This window comes from Podarcis vaucheri (assembly GCF_965113315.1).
Source record: "Podarcis vaucheri genome assembly, chromosome: 10".
Taxonomy (NCBI): Eukaryota; Metazoa; Chordata; class Lepidosauria; order Squamata; family Lacertidae; genus Podarcis; species Podarcis vaucheri.
In genome coordinates, this window is record NC_138748.1 from 54476582 (window position 1) to 54499402 (window position 22821).

General features: G+C 42.7%; 1 pseudogene across 1 annotated transcript in view; it reads left to right on the forward strand.

Moving 5' to 3' along the window:
- Positions 1-11613: 11613 nt before the first annotated feature.
- The window catches only part of LOC309542042 (general transcription factor IIF subunit 1 pseudogene), a 213901-nt pseudogene continuing 202693 nt past the window's right edge, over positions 11614-22821 (forward strand). Inside the window, exon 1 of the transcript XR_014224561.1 lies at positions 11614-11722. The product of XR_014224561.1 is annotated as a general transcription factor IIF subunit 1 pseudogene (transcript). The remainder of the gene's footprint in view (positions 11723-22821) is intronic.

Consider the following 22821-nt stretch of genomic DNA (forward strand, 5'->3'; position numbering starts at 1 on the left):
CCCATAAAACCTTGCTTTACAGGATAATAGTCCTGTCCCAATAGAGGATACTGGGTTTGCATATGCTACAAATGTGCTGAATTGTGCATCATTCCGGCATGCCTCCCACGTAATCCTATTTTATTACAATGGAGCTAAGGCAAGGCTAGGAGCAGCCACTATTCCTACGAGCAGTTTTGCCAATTAACTTTGGTATATGCATCAGTTTATCAGGCTCTGAGCAGCCCAAACTCAACTCAACTGAACTGCCTATCTGTGTGGAATAATCTAAGTCACAGGGCCAGGTCAATGTAGCCTATGAAGGACGAATTTGTTCTTCAAACCATCTGCCTAGTCTTTGCTATTTGATGTTGGCTGAATGGGATCTTTTCTGGTACCCTTTATGCAGTGTTAATTCTGTGACTTTTTCAAGGCAGTTTGTGGTTTGGTACTTAGCCATTGTTCATGTTGGCACCTTTGGCTTCTGCATTTGATAGACAGAATTTTTTAAAGCACACTTCTCCCAACTCCCAACCCATGTTCCTGGCTTTTTGTATGCGCTATAAACCGCCGTTTGTGGAAACTTGAGAGTATATAATTGTTATTAATGATATAGTAACTGTATTTTTGCACTAGCCTTTAAGAGATGTACAACATGTTTCTGTATTTTTACAATGTATCACCTAGAATGTGTGAAAAATCTATTTGTCAACTGAGAGAGAGAGAACTCAAACTATGTAATGACAACACCTCAAATATACGTTAACAAGTGTACAGTTTGTGATAATTTTATATCTTAAAAAAACAATAAACATTTGATATAATTTTATTCTATTTGTTTCATATGTATTTTGAAGAAGAAATAAAGTAATCTAAAATTACCTACTTTGCATTTCTTGAAGTCATTCATGATGGCATGTTTGCTTTTGTGTCAATACAGAGATAACAAATACAGAATTTGGCTATGAAAGACCAGCCACTGAAATCTAGAAATTAGGTAAAACACAGATATTAGTATATTAATAAGAATTAATTCATAACTCTAAAGGTCCTGAAACCAAGAATAATAAAATTGCAAATCTCATTAGAAAGCAACATAAACAATCTACCATTTTTCCACTCTTCGTTTTTCCGCATTTCCACATTTAAAAAATGCAAAGTTAAGTCCTCATGAAAATTCAATGGAGCTTGTGCATAGAACTTCAACTTAAATTTCAGAGGGTACTTATTTCCCCTGACCTTTCTTGAGTCATCACAGATCAAACATCACAGATAGAACATTAATATGACCTCCCACCACCTCAAACACAAGGAAACGACCAGTGGGAATCAATTCACACACTCATCAGGTGGTATACATGCATTTCTGTTCAAGCCCCAAGAACAGTATAGTTGTTCATGACTTTCAGCTCTATTAATATTCTTTACTAGTGTTGAATGTAACCACAGCCAAGCATGCATTTCCTAGTATGAGCAAGCTTGGGGCTACGGATTGTGTCTGTGTTAAAAGTGCACTTATTGTTCCACCTCTGCAAATGTGTGCAAATGGTTTTGTCTTAAAACAGGTGACACAAGACACCAGAATGGATTTTGCAACATACGGAATACTGCAAACCCCAAACACTGTTTAATTACTGCATTTATATCATCTTCCTGCTAAAGCACTCAAGCTGGGTTTATAGTTTATAAAACAGGGGTTGGAAATCTTTTCAGCCCAAGAGCCACTTTCCTTCCTGGGAAACCTTTCGGGGGCCACATGAATGGGTACATTGACCGTTGCTGGAGGCAGCGCTCAAGGGGGAGGAGTCAAAGGGCAGTTGGGCCCAGCCAGGCCAGTGGAGGGGGTTTGGCACTGTCCCGCCTCTTCCCTGCCCCCCCCCCAATGCAGCCAAGTAAAATGACTACTGATTTACTGCTATTTACTCTTCTGCTGCCAAACAGCCTATGAAATGTTGCAAACAGAAAGCATTCATAATTTGGATGTGATTTGTTTGAACGTAAAATAAATTGCCCCATGCTGTGCTCATTGGATTCCTAAATGGAGAGGCCTGATTTATTGATTTGGATCTCTACTCTTATCATGTTTCTTATCTCCAGTGACATCAAAATTCATCTGCTCCTACCAAACTGTCCAATTAAGAAACAAAATGCAATTTACCTTGGAGGCCTGTTGTGGGAATTCATGCTTGCAGTGGAGAAACTGATTATTTAAATTCACTGCCAAAGATTTGGGTGCAACTGCTGCTTTGGCTCTTTCCAGGAGAACAAGGACACAGTGCCCACTGGGACAGGGCTGGCGTATAGAGATGAAACAAAATACACCCATTTTGTCCTTCGCACATTACAAAATGTACAAATGTACACAAGTGAAAGTGCAGGTAACCAAACAAAATACAACCATACCTTGGATCCTGAATGCCTTGCAAGTCGAAAGTTTTGGCTCCCAAATGCCGCAAACCCAGAAGTGAGTGTTCCAGTTTGTGAATGCTCTTTGGAACCCAAACGTCTGACGTGGCTTACACAGCTTCCAATTGGCTGCCGGAGCTTCCTGCAGCCAATCGGAAGCTATGCCTTGGTTTCCAAACATTTTTGATGTCAAACAGACTTCTGGAATGGATTCCATTTGCCTTCCAAGGTACCACTGTATGGGCAATTGATAAGAAAACAGCACAAGAATTCTCACCTCCACAAAGGAACCCCCACCACTTCTTCCAGCTAGATATTGAGCACCAGTCAACTTGCAGTATAGCTGAGCCAGTGTAAGTTTGCAACAGTCTTCACCAACCAGGCAACCTCCAGAAGTTCTCCAGATGTTCCAATCCCCACCATCCCTGATAGTTGGGCATAGTTTCTGAGGCTGATGGGAGTTGAGGTCCAGCAACCTGCACCAGGACCATGGGCTGAAGGGCAGGTAACATATGGCAATAATAGTAACAGCAACAGCAGCAAGAAGACATCCAGTTGGCTATGGCTTGTCCATAATACTGGAACATAGGAAGCTGTCTTCCACCATTTTATCATGCAAGATATATATAAATTTAATAATAGCAAGTCAGACCACTGACCCATCTTGCTCAGTATTTATACAGTGCCTGGCAGGGGCTCTCCAGGGATTCAGACAGGAGTCTTTCTGGAGATACCATGGATGGATCCTGAGACTAAACCTAGGACCTTTTGCACATGAAGCACGTGCTCTACCACTGATCTGAACTACTATCAAGAGTTTTGCTCTGTGTTCAAAATAATAATAATATAATAATAATAATTTATTATTTATACCCTGCCCATCTGGCTAGGTTTCCCCAGCCACTCTGGGCGGCTTCCAACAGAATATTAAAATACAATAACCTATTAAACATTAAAAGCTTCCCTAAACAGGGCTGCCTTCAGATGTCTTCTAAAAGTCTAGTAGTTGTTTTTCTCTTTGACATCTGGTGAGAGGGTGTTCCACAGGGCAGGCGCCACTACCGAGAAGGCCCTCTGCCTGGTTCCCTGTAACCTGGCTTCTTGCAGTGAGGGAATCGCCAGAAGGCCCTCGGCGCTGGCCCTCAGTGTCCGGGCAGAACGATGGGGGTGGAGACGCTCCTTCAGGTATACTGGACCGAGGCCGTTTAGGGCTTTAAAACATGGTGTAGTGGTTAGTATGTTGGACTAGGAGCTGGACTAGGAGCTGGAAGACCAGGGTTCTGAGCCCCACACAGTCACTGGGTGGTGACCTCAGATCTGTCCCCATCCCTCAGCCTAACCTACCTGATGGAGTTGTCAAGAAATTAAGCAGGATTCAAGCACATGAGCACTCTTGCCTCCTGCGGTTTCCAGCAATTTGTATTTTGCAGCATTGCTGCCACAGAACATGGAGGCAGAGCACAGCCATCATGGCTGGTAGCTATTTATAGCCTTGTCCTCCATGAATTTGGCTAATCCTCTTTTAAAGGCATCCAGATTGGCCACCACTCCCTCTTGTGGGAGGAAATCCCAAAGTTTAACTATGTGCTCTGTGAAGGAGTACTCTGTTTTAAATTTTCCAACATATATGTATGCAATAATACAAATCTAAATGTATAGATAATCTTTCAACAAAACAACACCACCACAAACTGGCTTATAAGTATAAAACCAAATTTACTAGAATAATAGCTAGAATAGAGACGGACTTGTAACCATTCAAACAACAAACATACTAAGGTGCCATGTGCAAGACAAAGCCTGGAGATACTGTAAACATAGAGCAGATAAATGTACAACTGTATCTTAACTAGTTACATGTGCAGTAAACTAGCTACATGTGCAGATAATCTTTCAGCCACAATGCAATACCAGTTATGGCAACAGCCCACACTAAGTTTGTTTTTTGTTTAAAAACTTGTTCTGGCAGAGCCTGGTCTCCATTCCAGCTGTGACTGCTGCTGATCCACTCCTTCCCAATTATACTAAAAGCTGGTGCCCATCTGCAAGGTTGTCATCACTCGCTGACTTGTTAATACCAGTGATGACTTGTATGCATGAACGAGGTATTAGAGGTGAATTAACCTTTCCCAGTGTCAACCCACAGAAATGTATTTTCGGTGGAGGCAGCTCACGCACGTGACTGAAGGTAAGCAAAGACGGAAAGAGCCAGTGATGAGAAGTTACATAAATAAAGGAGTGGTGTGCCTCCCTTGCCTCATTAATGCCAGAAGTGAAGCCAAGGGCTGGGAGACAGAACAGACAAAAGCAGTGTCGACCCTACCATTAGACAGAATGAGACAGCTGCCTCAGGCAGCAGATAGTGACAGATCCCCATCTAGTCCTCTTTGCTGGAGGAGAAATGTGTTGCTGCCATACAGCCTCCCTCAGGCGAGGTGGTGGACACTGGCCCATTGCCGGCGTTGAAGTCCAGGTGGCTTCTGTACATAAAAACGGAGGGAGGGCACCATCTTGTCCACCCCAGGCAGCAAAATGTCTCAAACAAAAGGGAGTCCTTCTTCACAAAGTGCTTAGTTAACCTGTGGGATTCACTGCGACAAGGTAGCCTAACCAACTTTAAAAGGGGATTAATCAATGTGGAGAATAAGGCTATCAATGGCTGCTTTCAGTGAGGGCGATATGCCAACTCCAAATTGGGAGACAGTGTGTTTCTGAATGTCCAGTTGCTGGAGAACAACAGTGGCAGACGAGAACAGATTCCTTAATTTCCTGTTCGTGGTCTTTCCAGAGGCAGAAAGTTGGCCTCTGTGGGTAGCAGGATGCTGTTCTAGAGAGGCCTTTGGCCTGACCTAGCAGGGCTCTTTTTATATTCGTTAGTGTAACCCGGTCCAAAATATTTCCAAAAGGGAAACCAGGGGTAAAATTCAGGGCATGAGCCCAGCCTGCCTAGCTATCCTTGCATTGGGTTGTCAGTAGTTAACCTTTTACTTGAGATAGATTAGCGGGAACTTGTTTTAATCAAAATAGCATATATGGTATATAATATTTATGTCACCCATTAAAAGGACTACTGAAGGTTCTGGATTGCCTCAGATTCTTCACAGAATCATAGAGTTGGAAGGGACCACGAGGGTCATCTAGTCCAAACCCCTGCAATGCAGGGATCTTTTGCCCAATTTGGGGCTCAAACCCATGGTTGTATATTGGTTTAGCTCACTTCTTGGCCTGGGGTGCTCAAAGCTGAGCCCATGGGTAGCAAGGAGAGTCATGGCTTCATCTAACGCAGGGCTCAGCAAACTTTTTCAGCAGGGAGCCAGTCCACTGTCCCTCAGATCTTGTGGGGGGCCGGACTATATTTTTTTTTGGGGGGAATGAATGAATTCATATGCCCCACAAATAACCCAGAGATGCATTTCAAATAAAAGGACACATTCTACTCATGTAGAAACATGCTGATTCCCAGACCGTCCTCAGGCCGGATTTAGAAGGCGATTGGGCCAGATCCAGCCCCTGGACCTTAGTTTGCCTACCCATGATCTAATGTGTTAGGTGCCTAATATCACCTGTGGAGGGCCACCTAGTTCCTGAGCAACAATTCCACCTCTGCATGAAACTGCCACAGAGGAAGGTTCCTGCACTATAGTCAGACAAGCATGAATGAATATCCATATTTGAAATAATTCAAAATTTGACGCACTCCTACACACACAAGCGATTGATCAGACCTTCCAGCAGTTTTGCTTCAGCAATACCTCAGTGTCAGATGGCTCCCGGACCAGCCTCTGAACCTCTACAAAATTGTGACAGTTGTTTTGTCAGAAGAGAGCTCAAAACTCTGTATTGGGCTATGTTTTCTTGGGAGATTTCCTGTCCTGCTCCAGACAGTACCAGTCCTTTGAAATACAACCTCTGATCTTTTCAAATCTCACTCACGTCAGTGGGCATTACAAATGACTGCTAAGTTCCTGGCAATGGCAGTCCTGCCAAGGAGTTTTCCTCATGAAAAATGGTCTGATGCCTCCAGAGTAAGGAGCAAGCTGAAGAAGTCTTAAAACGGAAAAGGAAAGCGACTGGGCTAAGACCTCGCTAGAAGGAAGGTTATGTTCTCATAACAAGCCAAAGTTCAATTTGTTTCTTAAATTTCCTCCGCAAAGGTCAGCAAAGGTTTCTATGGAGAGCATCTTCAAAGCGTTCTGCTGGGTTGTTGAAAGAAAGCCGTCTCCCATGGGAAGCTATAACTAGCCCAATCACTAGAAGGGAAATGAGCCTATCACTTCATCAATGCAAAAGCTCTCAGAGTGGGAGCTGATAGCAAGTTAAATAACATCTCTGACCGTGTATCAGTTGCAGCCAATAAGGCCTAAAATAATGTCTTCTGGCTTTGCAGTACCTAGTGTTTCAGAATTCAATTAGTCACCAGCAGTATGCGATTCCTCTTGTGATTCACTAGCAAAAAGCTTGCTAAGGCCAATATAAATCAGAATGCCCCAGGGTGGGAGCACGAAAGTGCAGCTAGATTTTCAGCAGCTGCTTTGCCCAGGGAGAAGGAAATTTGATGAGTTTTGTCATCCATCTTCTGCAGCGGTGCTTGGAAACAGCAGCAGTCAGAGTCATTCACCATTGCTTCAAAAATCTGTGACCCTTTTAGACTCTCTTTCTCTCTCTCTCTCTCTCTCTCTCTCTCTCCCTCTTTCCTTCTCTCAGTGGTCCTAGAATATGGAAAGAAGCATTATTCAAAAAGAGTAAGTGGTTATTTGAAAGAAGTTACAGAAAGTAATCTCTGCTTCCAAACAATATGGAGCTACATCTTCAGTTGCATTTGGTGTCTGTTCAGAACCCAGGGAAAAGCTTTGAAGTTTCACAGCTGATGATAGTTTGTGGTGTTCAGAAAGGTCCTTCTCTCCATTTCCCCATGCTTTGGGAGCTTCTTTCAGTTCCTGCCAGGTAGGGATGGGGGAGAAACTGTATTCAGTTTGCATCTGCAGGTGGACCTACCTAATCTGCATTTCCCAAAATAATATGCAAGCCTGACACAGCCAAAATTCAAAATTCACACTTCTTAGAATAGCTCTCCAACCATGTAAGCCAGGTAATGCATACAAATTTTTTTTTTTGCATGTTCTTGGGTAACGTTAGTGGAAATAACATACGCAAATAACATTAGAAAAAGTTGTTTTGCAATTATGTGTATATTCAGAGAATATTCACACTAAAATGAATTTTCATGATACATTTTATATATATTATAGACAGACAGACAGACTGCAAGTCCTGGAAAGCCTTTTCCACCTGGCCTGGGAGTGCAAAGCCCTGATTGACTCCAACTACAAAAGCTGAGCTGCTGAATAGACTCTTGGGTATTGTTTAAGGGGTGGGGGCTGTTGGGAGTGGTGCTATTTCTGTTGTTAATATTTTGTATCTTTATTTTAGAATTTATTATGAATTATGTGGAAACTGATTTGGTTGAGTACTTTTTGATGTAAGATTTATTGTTTATTACGTTTATTAATTGCATGTTATTTTTGTAATTGTATAATTTTTTTCATGTTGTAAGCCACCTTGAGCATGGTTTTAACTATGCAAAAGGCAGCATACAAATAAAATTATGCATGCATGTATATTTGGAGAACTGAATTTAAGTTTGGAAAAATCAAACAAAGGTTTGAACATCCCTACTGCTACCCACCCCACCCCACCCCACACAAAAATGCCCCCCTTCGCTCTTCCCTCTTACTCTTCAGTAAGCAATGCTTTGAGAACACATCAAAATGATGCTTGAGACCTGCATGGCATGTGAAACTCTCTGGTTCCTCTCTCCACCTATTTGCATGATGACTAATATCCCTTTGCCCATCACATGAGCAATTATCAAGCCAGTTATTGTAATTATTTCCTGGGATGTGCGCTGTAAAATGTGCTTGCCTTGAAACTATTTGTTAAACAACAGAGACTGTGGAGCAGGAAGTGGGGGGGAGGGGGTTCCCTTTAGGTTCTGTTGTTCTTTCCTGGCAGTTTAATTGCACCACTGTCAGATGGATCACAGTTAATATCACTCCTCTCTCATCCATGCTGTCTGACTGTCTTTCCATTTAATATCCACATTTGCAAAGTATTATAAAGCAAGCAACGATAAGTGATTAAACGGTGAGGACTTGAAATCACAAGGACTGTGTTGAAGGAAAGGGAGGGAGGAGATTGGGAGATACAATGGGCGATAAACACAGAAGTTGTTGGAAACTAATATGTTGATTGGCATGCACTAAAATTAAGAAGATTTCGCTTTTAAAAGAGTGGGCAAACAAATCTCAACTCTGAAATGAGCTTGCAGCTCCAGTTCAATTAGGAGAAATGAAATGGGTGAAGGGCAACACCCTTAGCCATCAAAAACCTTCCTCCATTTTTCAACCAAGCTCCCTTTGCTTGTGCTAAGCAAACTTTGAGTTTCAGCACACACACCTTTTCTACCCCCATAATCTCAACTGTAATATACATGGTGCAACAGCTGTTGTCTTCTTGCAAGTTTTGCCTCTTTCCTGTTTTCCAGTCTGGCCTGCGACTCCACTCCCACCCCATCTCTTACACCATCAAGGTCAGTAGAGCCCTAACCTTGCGGACACCTTGGTTCTTGGCTACAGGTTGGCACGTTGCAAACACACCAGTAGGATTGCCAGATAGGCCCTGCTGGTGAGTTTGCACCACACTGACCTCTCCACTGCCTTGCCTCTCCCCTTCTTCCTCCCAGGTAGCAACAGCAACCCGCATTCTGTGAAGCTAGCACAGAGGCTCCGCTGAATCCAACAAGCTTCTTCTTCTTAATAGTTTAACGTGGGGTCTTTGGGGAGGGAGAGTATTCATAACATTTTTTATCCTGACTTCTTTTCTTTTTTCAGAGGGAGTACTTTGCCATACTGAATTGTCCTGTGTCTCTTGTTTGTTTGTTTGTTCATTTTTGTTGTTTTCCAGTCCAAAGTGTGGTTTGCTCATAGTTAACAAGGTCATGTGAGGATGCTTCCAGAGGCTCAGATTTACACTTGGGTGCACCACTGAGTCAAGAAATCAATGGGAAAGCAGCGAAATTTCATAAAGCTCTCCTTAATGTTGCAGAAGCTGTTCTCATAAACTCTAGGAGGAATAAACAGTAAAAGCAGGAGCTATAAATTTGGTTGCCTTCCCAAAGGTTTTGGTGTCATCCAGTACTTCATCTGTGTGTGGACTTATAGTTGAAAAGAGGTTGATGATTTCAAAAGATGGCTTGTTTTTTAAAATTCTTCTGATAGTATGGCTATGCCTCCAGGGCCTCCTCCTTTAGAGCTGATTTTGGGTTTATGTTTAGATCATGAAAGACAATTTTTAGAAGTACATCTTGCTTTTAAACACAAAGACCATCTCTACCATAGGGATACTGCCTATAGCAACTGTATAAAAAATGGAAACCCGAACACAAAATCAAAGAAGCTATTGAGACAAACAATTCTTTAATGCACCTGACTAATAAATGCATATTTTTCCAGCTTCTTGATGCTTAGTTTTTTATTGCTTTGGAGGACAGAGACATGCATGTCCACAAAGTCCTTTTTTCCCTTGACATTCATTTCTATTAGCTATTCCCCTGAAGAAGAGAAATTTGCTCAAAATGCATTGGGAACTCTGGAATTGCTTTCATAAATCTTTGTACACCCCTTAGGAGTCTGCTGTTAGCTTTGCCAAAGCCTAGTAGAATCGCAGTGATATTTATTTTTCAGCTTTTCTGGATTGCCTTAATACCAAAAGTATCCGACACAGACCAGTCTCTCTCGTTCTCTGGTGAAAGAATCACCAAGTTATTTTTGCTCTTTTTACCACGAGTCAAGCCATCCATAGCTTGCCACACTTTACAAGTGACCCAAGGTTGATTTCACACGTTGTATTACTTACATCATAATTGCAATTACCAAATGAATAACATTGTTGCGTGCACTTTAAGCGGCAAGAGACCCAGGGTTCAGTTTCCTTGGAATGAAGATCAATGGAGACTGTGATGTCTTTAGGATATATAGTTTTATTTACACATTTATATAGAAGACTCCCTGGAAAAGACCCTGATGCTGGGAAAGATGGAGGGCACAAGGAGAAGGGGATGACAAAGGACGAGATAGTTGGATAGTGTTCTCGAAGCTACCAGCATGAGTTTGACCAAACTGCGGGAGGCAGTGGAAGACAGAGGTGCCTGGTGTGCTCTGGTCCATGGGGTCATAAAGAGTCAGACACGACTAAACGATTAAACAACAACAACAATAGCCTGAGCATAGAAAGGAGTCACTCACAGCATTAACACCCCAATAGATCTTGCTTCCGTCTTAGGTTTCCAGAGAATTCCCAAGTCATAGCTTTGGGTCCAGACAGAACAGTCAGGCCTCCAGCTTCCAACATTAGTCCAAACTCACACAGAGAATTCTGGCTATTGTTCTTCTCCCTAGGATGATGCAACATTCAGTCAGATATGGAGGATGGGGAGAAATATAGTTTAAGAGTGCTGAGAATTTTAGCTCTGGTTTTAAGCAGAGGAAGCCTTTTGGATTGAAAGCACTGGAGGAAGCACTTTGAATCCCAACTGCTTCCTCCAGTACCTTGGTTGCACCGGGCAATGCTAATCAAATGATTCGCCCTTTCCAAGCATGGCTCCATGTCAGAACCAATCAGAAGCTCCCTTTAAGCTCCTGCTTGTTCTTTTCTAGCAGCATTCAACCCCTTATAGCCCAGACACCTCATACAGGGTCTGGTTCAAGTATTAATTTGCAAGGGCTTAACAATTTGGGAATGGCTTTGAGGGCCAGATTGGGACCTATGCTGAGCCCAGCTGGGCTAGCATGGCCTAGAATATCCCAATCCTGCTGTAATGGATGATCACTTTCTTCCGAATAACTCAGCAATGCTCAGTAATTGCAATATAACTTCCTTAGAGCTTCTCACAGAAACTGTATTCTCTATTTTCAGGAAGAAGTAGAAGAAGGAGAAGGAGAAGATGATGATGATGATGATTTGTACCCCGCCCCACTCTGGGCAGTTTCCAGCATATACAAAAACATAATAAAACATTAAACATTAAAAACTCCACTATACAGTAGTATCTCGGGTTAAGTACTTAATTCGTTCCGGAGGTCCGTACTTAACCTGAAACTGTTCTTAACCTGAAGCACCACTTTAGCTAATGGGGCCTTCTGCTCCCGCCGCACCGCCAAAACACGATTTCTGTTTTCATCCTGAAGCAAAGTTCTTAACCCGAGGTAATATTTCTGGGTTAACGGAGTCTGTAACCTGAAGTGTATGTAACCTGAAGCGTATGTAACCTGAAGCGTATGTAACCTGAGGTACCACTGTACAGAACTGCCTTCAGATATCTTCTAAAGGTTGTATCGTTATTAATCTCCTCAACATCTGATTGGAGGGCATTCCACAGTGCAGGTGCCACTGCCAAGAAGGCCCTCTGCCTGGTTCCCTGTAACCTCGCAGTGTGGGAACCACCAGAAGGCCCTCAGAGCTGGACCTCAGTGTCCGGGCTAAACAATGGGGTGGAGATGCTTCCTTCTATTGCCACTTGTTGTATATAATCAAGCCTACACTTTTAATGTTGAGAATTAATGTCTAGAAGAGGCCTCTTTGCTCTTCTGCATCCAATGCCAGCGACTAATAAAACCAAGCAATGGGTGGAATCACAGACGATCACTGTTACCGAAGATGGGGAGGAAAAGCTGGTATGTACATGCCTTGTTTAAAAAATAATACCCACATGTGCCAAGCTCATTCTCCCCCCTGCCACCCTACAGGTTCCTCTTGTTTTCCTGGAGTAGCTTTAACTATAGGAGGGCTAGAAGCAAAATCTATCAAGTTTATACTTCCCCCGCTAATGTCTGTCTGTCTCTCTCAGCTCTTTCCGCTCATGAAATTGACAATGACATTACAAGCTTTGACATTTTCCTGACCACAAGAAAGACAGCTGCAATAAAAAATACCAATAACTGGTAAACATCAATCAGAAAGATGGAGCACTGAGATTTCAAATTATAGATATTTATATAATTTGAGATATAACAAAATGCTGCAGTGGGGGAAGAAGAAGAAGAAGAAGAAGAAGAAGAAGAAGAAGAAGAAGAAGAAGAGTTTGGATTTGATATCCCGCCTTTCACTCCCTTTAAGGAGTCTCAAAGCGGCAAACATTCTCCTTTCCCTTCCTCCCCCACAACAAACACTCTGTGAGGTGAGTGGGGCTGAGAGACTTCAAAGAAGTGTGACTGGCCCAAGGTCACCCAGCAGCCGCATGTGGAGGAGCGGTGACGCGAACCCGGTTCCCCAGATTACGAGACTACCACTCTTAACCACTACACCACACTGGCTCTCAGTGTGGGAGGGTTGCACCTAAGCAGAAGAACATCTGCTTTGAATGCAGAAGCGGCTGGTATCAATCCCTGGGACCTCCAGGTAAGGCTGAACGATAACTTAGTCTGAAACCCCAGAGATTCACTGCCAGCCATTGCAATCAATACTGAGCTTGGATGGACCAATTATCAGACTCAGTATGAGGCTGATTTCTATGCTGTTCAGGATTTTGCCCACTCCATTCTGTTCCCCACTCCTCAGATTCCATCCCCCTACAACTTGCTCAGTCCTCGCTGGGCTGTTAGGGGCTCCCAAAGGGTTTCCCCCCTAAATATTGGGGGCGGGTTTTGAAAAAAATGGCTGATCTCTATCTCTGGTATGCTGGGGGTACTAAAGGTAAAGGGACCCCTGACCATTAGGTCCAGTCGTGGCCGACTCTGGGGTTGCGGCGCTCATCCCGCTTTATTGGCCGAGGGAGCCGGCGTACAGCTTCCGGGTCATGTGGCCAGCATGACTAAGCCGCTTCTGGTGAACCAGAACAGTGCACAGAAACGCCGTTTACCTTCCCGCCGGAGCGGTACCTCTTTATCTGCTTGTACCTTGACGTGCTTTTGAACTGCTAGGTTGGCAGGAGCAGGGACCGAGCTCACCCCATCGCGGGGATTCGAACCGCTGACCTTCTGATCAGCAAAGGGAGAAAGGTTGTTTTCTGCTGCTCCAGAGAAGCGGACACAGAGCAATGGATCCAAACTACAAGAAAGAAGATTCCACCTAAACATCAGGAAGAACTTCCTGACAGTAAGAGCTGTTTGACAGTGGAATTTGCTGCCAAGGAGTGTGGTGGAGTCTCCTTCTTTGGAGGTCTTTAAGCAGAGGCTTGACATCCATATGTCAGGAGTGCTCTGATGGTGTTTCCTGCCTGGACTCGATGGCCCTTGTGGTCTATTCCAACTCTATGATTCTATGATTCTAAGTCCTAAGCTCTGTGGTTTAACCCACAGCGCCACCCACGTGGGGGTATTTTGGCTATAAAAACAATGGGGCAAGCACACTGAACAGCATTGCAGGAAAGTATCACTACAAACACAGAGAGACTATTTTGAAAAGACCAGCAAAAGCATGCACACAAAAACCATTCAAATAGGAAATATCAGTGGAGTACAGGCATTTATTTAATTACACTTATACCCTACTTTTCTTCCATCATGGAGCTCAGGGAACTGCATGTAAAAGAGCTCCTCCCAGCAACAGACCTGATTGAGACCTGCTTAGTTGTATAAGCAGGTCTTTGTTTGGTTTCAGAGCATTTTGAGCCAGGATGGAGAACTTGTGGCCCTCTAGATGTTGCTGGACTACAACTACAAATCACTGACTATTGGCTATGCTGGCTGTTGCTGATGGGAGGTAGAGTCCAATAACATCTGGGGCAGCATCTGCTTGGAGGACATCAATTGTGAGGATGGAAATGTAGGTAGGGAATTTATACTATCTTAAAGAGGTGTTTCCTTGTTAGAGTAGACCAACGCCAACCTAGTTCAACATTGTGTTTCCAATGGGATCACCTTCCTGGTGTTCATAAACCAAGCTTGGATGTAACAGCCACCCTCCCTTTGTTTATCCCCATCCCAAGTAGGGATGGGCAGATCATTCCGTTTCTGGTCCATGTCAATTTTACATGTATGCATTCAAACATCTGTACCATCCCATTTTCATATTTATCTGTCATTTTCTTAAAAAGCCTGGAACTTCGCTCCTAAACATGTACCAAAGTATGCATCTTAACATATTTTATCTCAGCGCATGTATTTCCAAACACATTTTATCCTAAAATATGCAAAAAAAAAGTATGCATTTTAGTATGGAGTTTTTGAGCCAAAAACTTTGTCACAAAATTTGGAGAAGTGCAAAATCCCAAGTATAATTATGTTCTGATCTGTGTATGAGATCAAATTAAGTGCAGATTAGGTCAGTTTACTGCAGATGTGGACCAAACGAAATTCTCTCCCATCTCTATCGGGTATACTTCATGAAAACATAGAAATTCCATAGAACCCCAGATGGGTGGGGTAGAAATAAATTATTATTATTATTATTATTATTATTATTATTATAGCAAATCATTGTTAATAAAATGACGAATTTGCCTACCCCAGGATCCACTCCATATTATGGTTATAGATTCCATAGGTTAAGATCTATATTGTGAGTTTGGGTCATAGCTGTCAACTTTTCCCTTTTCTTGCGAGGAATCCTATTCGGAATAAGGGGATTTCCCTTAAAAAGGGGAAAACATTGACAGCTATGGTTTGGGTCAACTTCATGGATGCATGCAGTATGAAGAGATCCTGCAGTGGATCATACAAATGGACCGCACTGGCCACAGATGAGATGCGAAGCCGACCAGGATGGCACAGCAACAGTCTATAGCACTCGTCTGAGACATTTGAATGAAGTGTCATTTGGTTTCAGATCCAACTGTGAGCAAAGTGCTATGTGACAGGGTGACTCTGCCTCTGTTCCCCTTAAAATAAAGGCGGTAGAAAATGAAGAGGGAGCAATGGCATAGAAATGGGCTGGTACGCGAGCTCTGCAGGAAGTTGTGGATAATTGCATACTGACTTGTATCTAAATTTATCTGACTAATGAACGCTTTTCTTGATAAGTAAGGCTATCCAAGGTCTTTGCCACCCTGAGTCATTGTCACATGTCCCTATAATCCAATGACTTCTTGTTATACCACTGCAAAGACCAAGTATTGCTTTGGCCCTAATTTATCTACATTTAATTACATTTCTCACTAAGCTGCATTTAGAATGGTTTAGGTATTTATGCATCTCATACATACTCATCTGTGTTGTTTACAGATGCCCAAATCCAAGCAGGGTCACTGAGACAGACCTCTACATGTATCTACAGGCTAGATGATGAAGAAGAAGAGTTTGGATTTGATATCCCGCCTTTCACTCCCCTTCAGGAGTCTCAAAGCGGCTAACATTCTCCTTTCCCTTCCTCCCCCACAACAAACACTCTGTGAGGTGAGTGGGGCTGAGAGACTTCAAAGAAGTGTGACTGGCCCAAGGTCACCCAGCAGCTGCATGTGGAGGAGCGGAGACGCGAACCCGGTTCCCCAGATTACGAGACTACCACTCTTAACCAGTACACCACCAGAAACCGGGGAAGAACTTCCACAGGCCTGTCAGGAAGTCAGGGAGAGCACCAGTCAGTTGTTCAGCTGCATTTTAGTCTACCAAAAAGCTGTTGTTATTTGGTAATTAACTTTTTATTGTATTTTCAACAGTGCATTGCGGGGGGGGAGGGTTCTAGATTACGGTACCCCTGGGATCACTTCGAACTCTGCAATTCTATGATTCTATGACTATATACAAAAAAATGACAAGAACATAGAAAAAGAGAGGAGCAAAGAGGGAGAAAGAAGAAAGGTGTATGGGAAATGCACACAGAAGACAAAATGTATCGAGGAGTAAGTGGTCTGTCATGGAGCCCTTCCTGCCCCTGTTCCTTCTCCCTCCCTCTCCTGTTAAGTTTTTGATGGAATGTATTTTGGTTTCTCATCGCTATTTTGCAATGTGAATGTTTTGAGAACAGTTTTAAATGTTTTGGGGCCATTGGAAGGAGGTGAAGTCTGCCTTGTCAGCTTGGGAGGATAGTGCTTCGTGAGGCATTGGGAAGGGGTGGCCAATGGATTATCTGCCCATGGCCAGTCTTCAAAGCTACACAGGTTGTCTATAAAATCTGGTGGTTTGGGCAGAGTTTCTCTGAAGCTTGTGCACAGACTGATCAGCCGCAGGGCTATGCAAACTGGGGCGACCTGGGAGAGTCGCTTTGCCGCTTCTTGAGGGCTTCCAAGTGGCAGGTTGAAGTCTTTGCTTGGTATGAATGCATTGCTTGCTGTTTTAGAATAAAATCTTTCATCTTCTCACTCACTTGTGCATTTTGTATTGCTTCTCAATCTCATCTTAAAAGAACCACCTTGCCTTTGGCAAGACAAAAGGGCAAGGCAGTGACACGATCAGCACTCCAGATTGGCTCCACCAGTCAGTATGTTTGCACCAGGCCAGACTCACTGCCACCTCACCTCTCACCCTCTACTTCCCAGAAAGTAGCAGTGATCAGAGGTCAAGGAAGTGGCAGTCACCCAGCACACCATAAGCTGCTGCATTCATGAATTGACCCATACTGCATGTGATCAGCAATAGGCTCATGTTTACATGGAGCTATTGACTAGAAGAAATAATGTCTGTGTTCTAACTTATACACTAAGCGGATTAGACCTGAGCATGATTTATAATATATACAGGCACAATTTATTGGATAGCTGTAGCTACATCCTCTCTGCTCAGTGACACAGTCTCACCTCTGTGTCCCTAAGTAACTCCTGCCACTACTTAGCAACATCACTTGCCTTCCAAGAACAAACACTCGGCTAGAAATGTTCCAATAGGGGCTCTAATAAAATAGTTATTTGGTGTATACAGTAATTTACCATCATTACCTGACATTAATACAATATCCTAGGGAGATGGGTCATTATTACAAGTGTTAAACAGCAGAGAAACTCATGCAGAAAAGGACAATACTTTGCCGAGAGCTGCCAGGCAAAGGCATGACTCAACAAGGACATGACCCTGGTTGTCAGAGAACTAAGGCCTTTGTTAGAAAATCTATTCTCTTGGGAGTAGAAAACGCTGCGTAGGCTACATCAAAATGGCTGTGATCCTAAATGTATTTCTCCAGGAAGAAAGGTACATTTCCTACATGGAGGTACATTTCCTACATGGAGTTCTGCAACCATGTGAGCTGCAGGACTGATTCTAGAATCATTGGAGGCTACTTGTTTTTCCTATGTAGTCTACACACAATCTAAAATAATAATAATAATAATAATAATAATAATAATAATAATAATAATAATAATAATAATAATAATTTATTATTTATACCCCGCCCATCTGGCTGAGTTTCCCCAGCCACTCTGGGCGGCTCCCAATCAGTGTTAAAAACAGTACAGCATTACATATTAAAAACTTCCCTGAACAGGGCTGCCTTAAGATGTCTTCTGAATGTCAGGTAATTATTTATCTCTTTGACATCTGATGGGAGGGCGTTCCACAGGGCGGGCGCCACTACCGAGAAGGCCCTCTGTCTGGTTCCCTGTAGCCTCACTTCTCGCAATGAGGGAACCGCCAGAAGGCCCTCGGCACTGGATCTCAGTGTCCGGGCTGAACGATGGGGGTGGAGACGCTCCTTCAGGTATACAGGACCGAGGCCATTTAGGGCTTTAAAGGTCAGCACCAACACTTTGAATCATGCTTGGAAACATACTGGGAGCCTATTGCCCTTGAAAAATGCTTTCTTGGAAACTGGTTTCATTCCAAAAATAAAAGCTCAGTGAAGATCAATTCCACATTACCCCTCAGTGCATCCACAGCACAGAGGAACACATGTGCATTAAGCTTGGATTGGCCATTGTTTTTCTGGCTAGGTTCCTATTCTTTCAGGCAAAGCAAACCAAAAACCATGGTTTTGTCAACATGGAAAGCTGGTGTAGTGTAGTGGTTAGCATGTAGGACTAGGACTGGGGAGATCTGGGTTTGATCCCTGCTCAGCCATAAGGATTCACTATCTCTTAGCCTAGGCATAGGCAAACTCGGCCCTCCAGATGTTTTGGGACTCAACTCCCATCATCCCTAGCTAACAGGACCAGTGGTCAGGGATGGTGGGAACTGTAGTCCCAAAACATCTGGAGGGTCAAGTTTGCCTATGCCTGTCTTAGCCTAACCTACTTCATAGCAACAGCATGTGACATTAGCTGCAACCCATAAAAGTAGGTTGTAGCTTTCTGGGAAATGCCGCTATTTTACGTGCTTTTGCTTAAACCCATGTCCATCCGATTTGAAAACAGAAGCTATGGTTGTATACATTTCAGGCAGCCATAGTGCATGAGCAGGTGGCAGCTTCTGTGAATTGGAGTTTGGTGTTGGGAAAGTAAATCAGGTAAATCAGGTGAAGACATCTCCCCCCCTCTGATCTGAACAGCAAGATAAAAAAAGTAACTTGCAATGCAGAAGGGCAGCGAGATCCTTGCTGTGTTTCAAACTGCTGGTGTGTATATCAATCTATATTCAGTGTGTGTCTGTGTTTGATTGTTTTTCATTGAGTATATTTTTCCAAGGGGAATTTTGCTTTGGACTTCCCACTCCGAAACATCCTCAACTAGGTAATCCCACAAACGTGAGAATTCCTATTGTGTTTGTTCTGAGATAGTCATGATTTCCAGAGAAGTATGGGGAGTAGCTGTGTTGCAAATGAGAGCCACCTGCTGCAGCAGCCCAGAGCACAACATATAATGCCCTAGGAACAGATCCAGCTACAGTCTGTGAAAGCAAAGGAATTGGTGTTGTTTTCAATCATTGAGTTTAGTGGGCCAACAGTGCAATCCTAACCAAGCCTACTCAGAAGTAAGTACCACCGAATTCAGTAGGGTTTACTGCAAGGTAAGTGGAGCCTTAGGCATGACTAAGTTAGCTCATGGCCACTGATTTCCATGGGACCTTTGTGGTTCATTTTCTACCTAAGACTCAAGTCAGCCTTCTAAACACAGCTATTTGACAATCTCTTGGGAAACGAGAGGTTGGCAAGACAGAATCACAAGCTAGAGGAAACTGCAGCTGCCCAGATTTCCTTTATAGCTAAACTCAATCTGTCCACAAACATTTGTTGAAAGGAGCAAAGGCTAATGAGAGGACCAGTTGCATGCTGGCAGAATTGTTATAAAGGTCATGACTTATTGTGTGTAACAGGAAGAGATGAGGTGGGGCAGAGACTTAACGAAACACAGCTGAATAAAATAGTTGGAAGCTGTTAACAGCTGTTATTCTTAAGAACTTGTTTAAGCCCTGTATTTGTTAAAAAAAGAAAAATCCAGGTCAGCTGCAAATTAAGGTTATAGTAGTGCCAAGATTTTAAGTCAGGTGAATCATGGCTTTAATCTACCCAGCCAACCAGCCAAAGGGGGGAAAGAGTGGATTCTACCATCCATATAAAAAGAGAAGGAAGCAACAAGGAAGACTGATTTCGCAAGCAGCATTTGGGGAGGCTGGTTTATGAGGGTTTTACAGTAGGGCTGGTGATCCAATTTCCTTTTCTGAATCACTTTTAGTTCCAAGGAGAGACATTATACTGTAAAAGCAGTTTGCAAGTTGAAAGGGGAACAGTTTAACAGCTTGATGCTGCAGAGGGTTATTTTAACAGCAGAAGTTGAAATATTGAAACCTGCTTTTACTTCTAAGGAGGGACATTGTGCTGTAAAGGTAGAATTTGTTACTAGATAAGGAGCAACAAGTAACAAGGGTTATTTAACAGTAGAAGCCGAACTATTGAAACCTTAAATTTACAAAGCAAATATCTCTCTAGATCTTCTTAACAAACTCTCCAGTTTGGGCAAACCTTTTGTGTACTTGCTCTTATCTTAGGAAGGTGCAAGGCAAAGATAAAGGACTGGTAGAAAATGCCTTTTTTTCTAGATACAGTTGTTTTATCTTTTCAAATCCTAGATAAGCTTTGTGAGGTGATAGCAATTAGTTACCTAGGAAACAGTTGCATTATAGTAGAACTATATCCAAGAGGCTGTAAGTGTTTGTTTAGAGAAACAATAGAGGCCCATGCTTCAGGCTTCTATATATTGACAGGAGGGGCAATTTTCAGATATACCTGGGTCAATTGTAATATTCCACTAAGTACAGTTAATGGTGGAAGCTCAGTTGCTTCAACAGTAAAGAAAGCAGTGGTCCTTAAGAGAAGAATAGCACTCCTGCAGCTAAGCAAACCAAATGCCCATGAACTGAGAACAACAAACAAATATCTTAAGATTAGATGCTCAGTGTAATACTTGAGATTCATATACAAATTTATTGAACAATGATAGGTGGTAGAACAGCTTATTTTTTTTCTACATTCAAGTTTCCTTCTTCCACATCTTATATGTAGAGGCAGCTAGTGCCCCAAGATGCTGTTAGCTTACAGAGTCCCCAAATTCTACTCACTCTCTCTTCAGGTCTTCCACAAAATGCAGTTTATTCTCTGCTAGTAGCCATCTTGCATCCTCCCTCTGACTTGCATATCCTCTGACCTCATCCTCTGACCTCATCACTTTGCCTTAAGTGCATTTAGGAGGTGTTTTCCTAACGAAACAAACAAATACCTTGCAGTTTGGTGGACCATAGAGAAACATTTGCAGTCATTCTGTACTAGCCCCCTCTCTCTTCTCCAAACTTAAACCATATGTTCAGAAAGATACCTGGTAGTATTAAAGGCACACACCTGGTAGCTTTGCCTCCTAAAGAAACATACTCAACAGCTTTTGAATTCAACTTTCAGTCTGTATTTGGAGAACTCACTAGCATTTTTCTTTGCCTTCAAAAACTGTTCTGTTCATTCCACCACCATTACTCCTTTTTTCCCTCTTGAAAGCTTGCATAGTATGGTGGCCAGAACTGAATCAACCAGAAAGACCCCACTTCAAACCTCTAGGTGTCCTCAGCAAGCTATGTCCCCTTGTCTGAGATACGCTGCCCCTTAATGATGACAGAAAATGCATGTGGACAGACCCAAGATGTTCTAGGCTGATATACAAAATGCAAATTATTCTACTGATGCACAAAAGTTTGTAACCTTTTTTTCTTTTTTTTTGGCTTAGCCTCCCCTTTTTATAGAGGGTAAATCCTGGGATCTTGTATACAATCTGCCTGAACTGCAAGATTTAGCTAATATACAGAACCACTAGGAAGTGTAATAAGAGCTTTTAAAAGATTCTTATTCTTTGGTGATCACTCATAGCTGAGTAAGATTGTCTTCCATGAACATGGGCTTAACAGTAAGTCTGTAAGTGACTGTGGAGGCCAATTCTGGATCCACACGTCCTTCCACAGTGGGGACATAAGTTTCCAGGTGGGAGTTGATCACAGTGAGGGTTTGCCAAACGATACGATACGATAATCTTTATTGTCATTGTCCCATACAGAACAACGAAACTGAAAAAAATCTACATCACACATTCAAAAACCCACAAGCCTGCTATCCCAGCCTGGTCAGCCCCTAAAAACTCTGATACCCCATAATTGAATAAAATATACCTACATAAAGACTACATTAGACTGTGTTTAAAAGCAAAATCGCATTTGGATAGAAACTGTTTCTCAGGCGGCTAGTTCTAGTCTTTATAACCCTAAACCGTCTTCCAGAAGGTACATACCTTCCTCTTAGCACCTTTCTCCTTTTTGCCCTGAGTTCATGCTTCCTCAAAGTCCATGACCCCTTTGGTAAAGCCTGTTCTTAATGGCTTGTAAAAACAAGCACCGTGTTACGTAACTCCTCCACAACTGATCACCCTCTTCCAGATTTATTTATTAAATTTGTATCCCACATCTTCTAGCAAAAGGAGCCCCTCTTTTCTTGGGATATTAATTCTTAAAGGTTAGAAACTGTTAAAGCTAATATAGGGATCACTAAAGAGTTACTTTTGTTATTTATTATTATTAACTTTGTTTTGAACCACCTATGCTCTTCAGATGGTGGTATACATAATTTTAGGAATATGAATATGAAGTTAGGAACAAGGTTACAGCCAAACAAGTTCATTATGAATACAACCAGAGCATCTGTAATTCATCAAGAAGCTGTATGGAAGGCAGAAAAACTCCGCCTTGCAGTATCAATAGTTACTGCTGTTGTAAAATGATCGCTCTGCTTATTTTGCATAACTTTAAGCTTTAATTTAATTGTATCTTTTGCATCCTATTAACGCTTGACCAAACGGGAGCTGGGCATGTTTAGCCTGGAGAAGAGGAGGTTAAGGGGTGATATGATAGCCATGTTCAAATATATAAAAGGATGTCACATAGAGGAGGGAGAAAGGTTGCTTTCTGCTGCTCCAGAGAAGCGGACACGGAGCAATGGATCCAAACGACAAGAAAGAAGATTCCACCTAAACATTAGGAAGAACTTCCTGACAGTAAGAGCTGTTTGACAGTGGAATTTGCTGCCAAGGAGTGTGGTGGAGTCTCC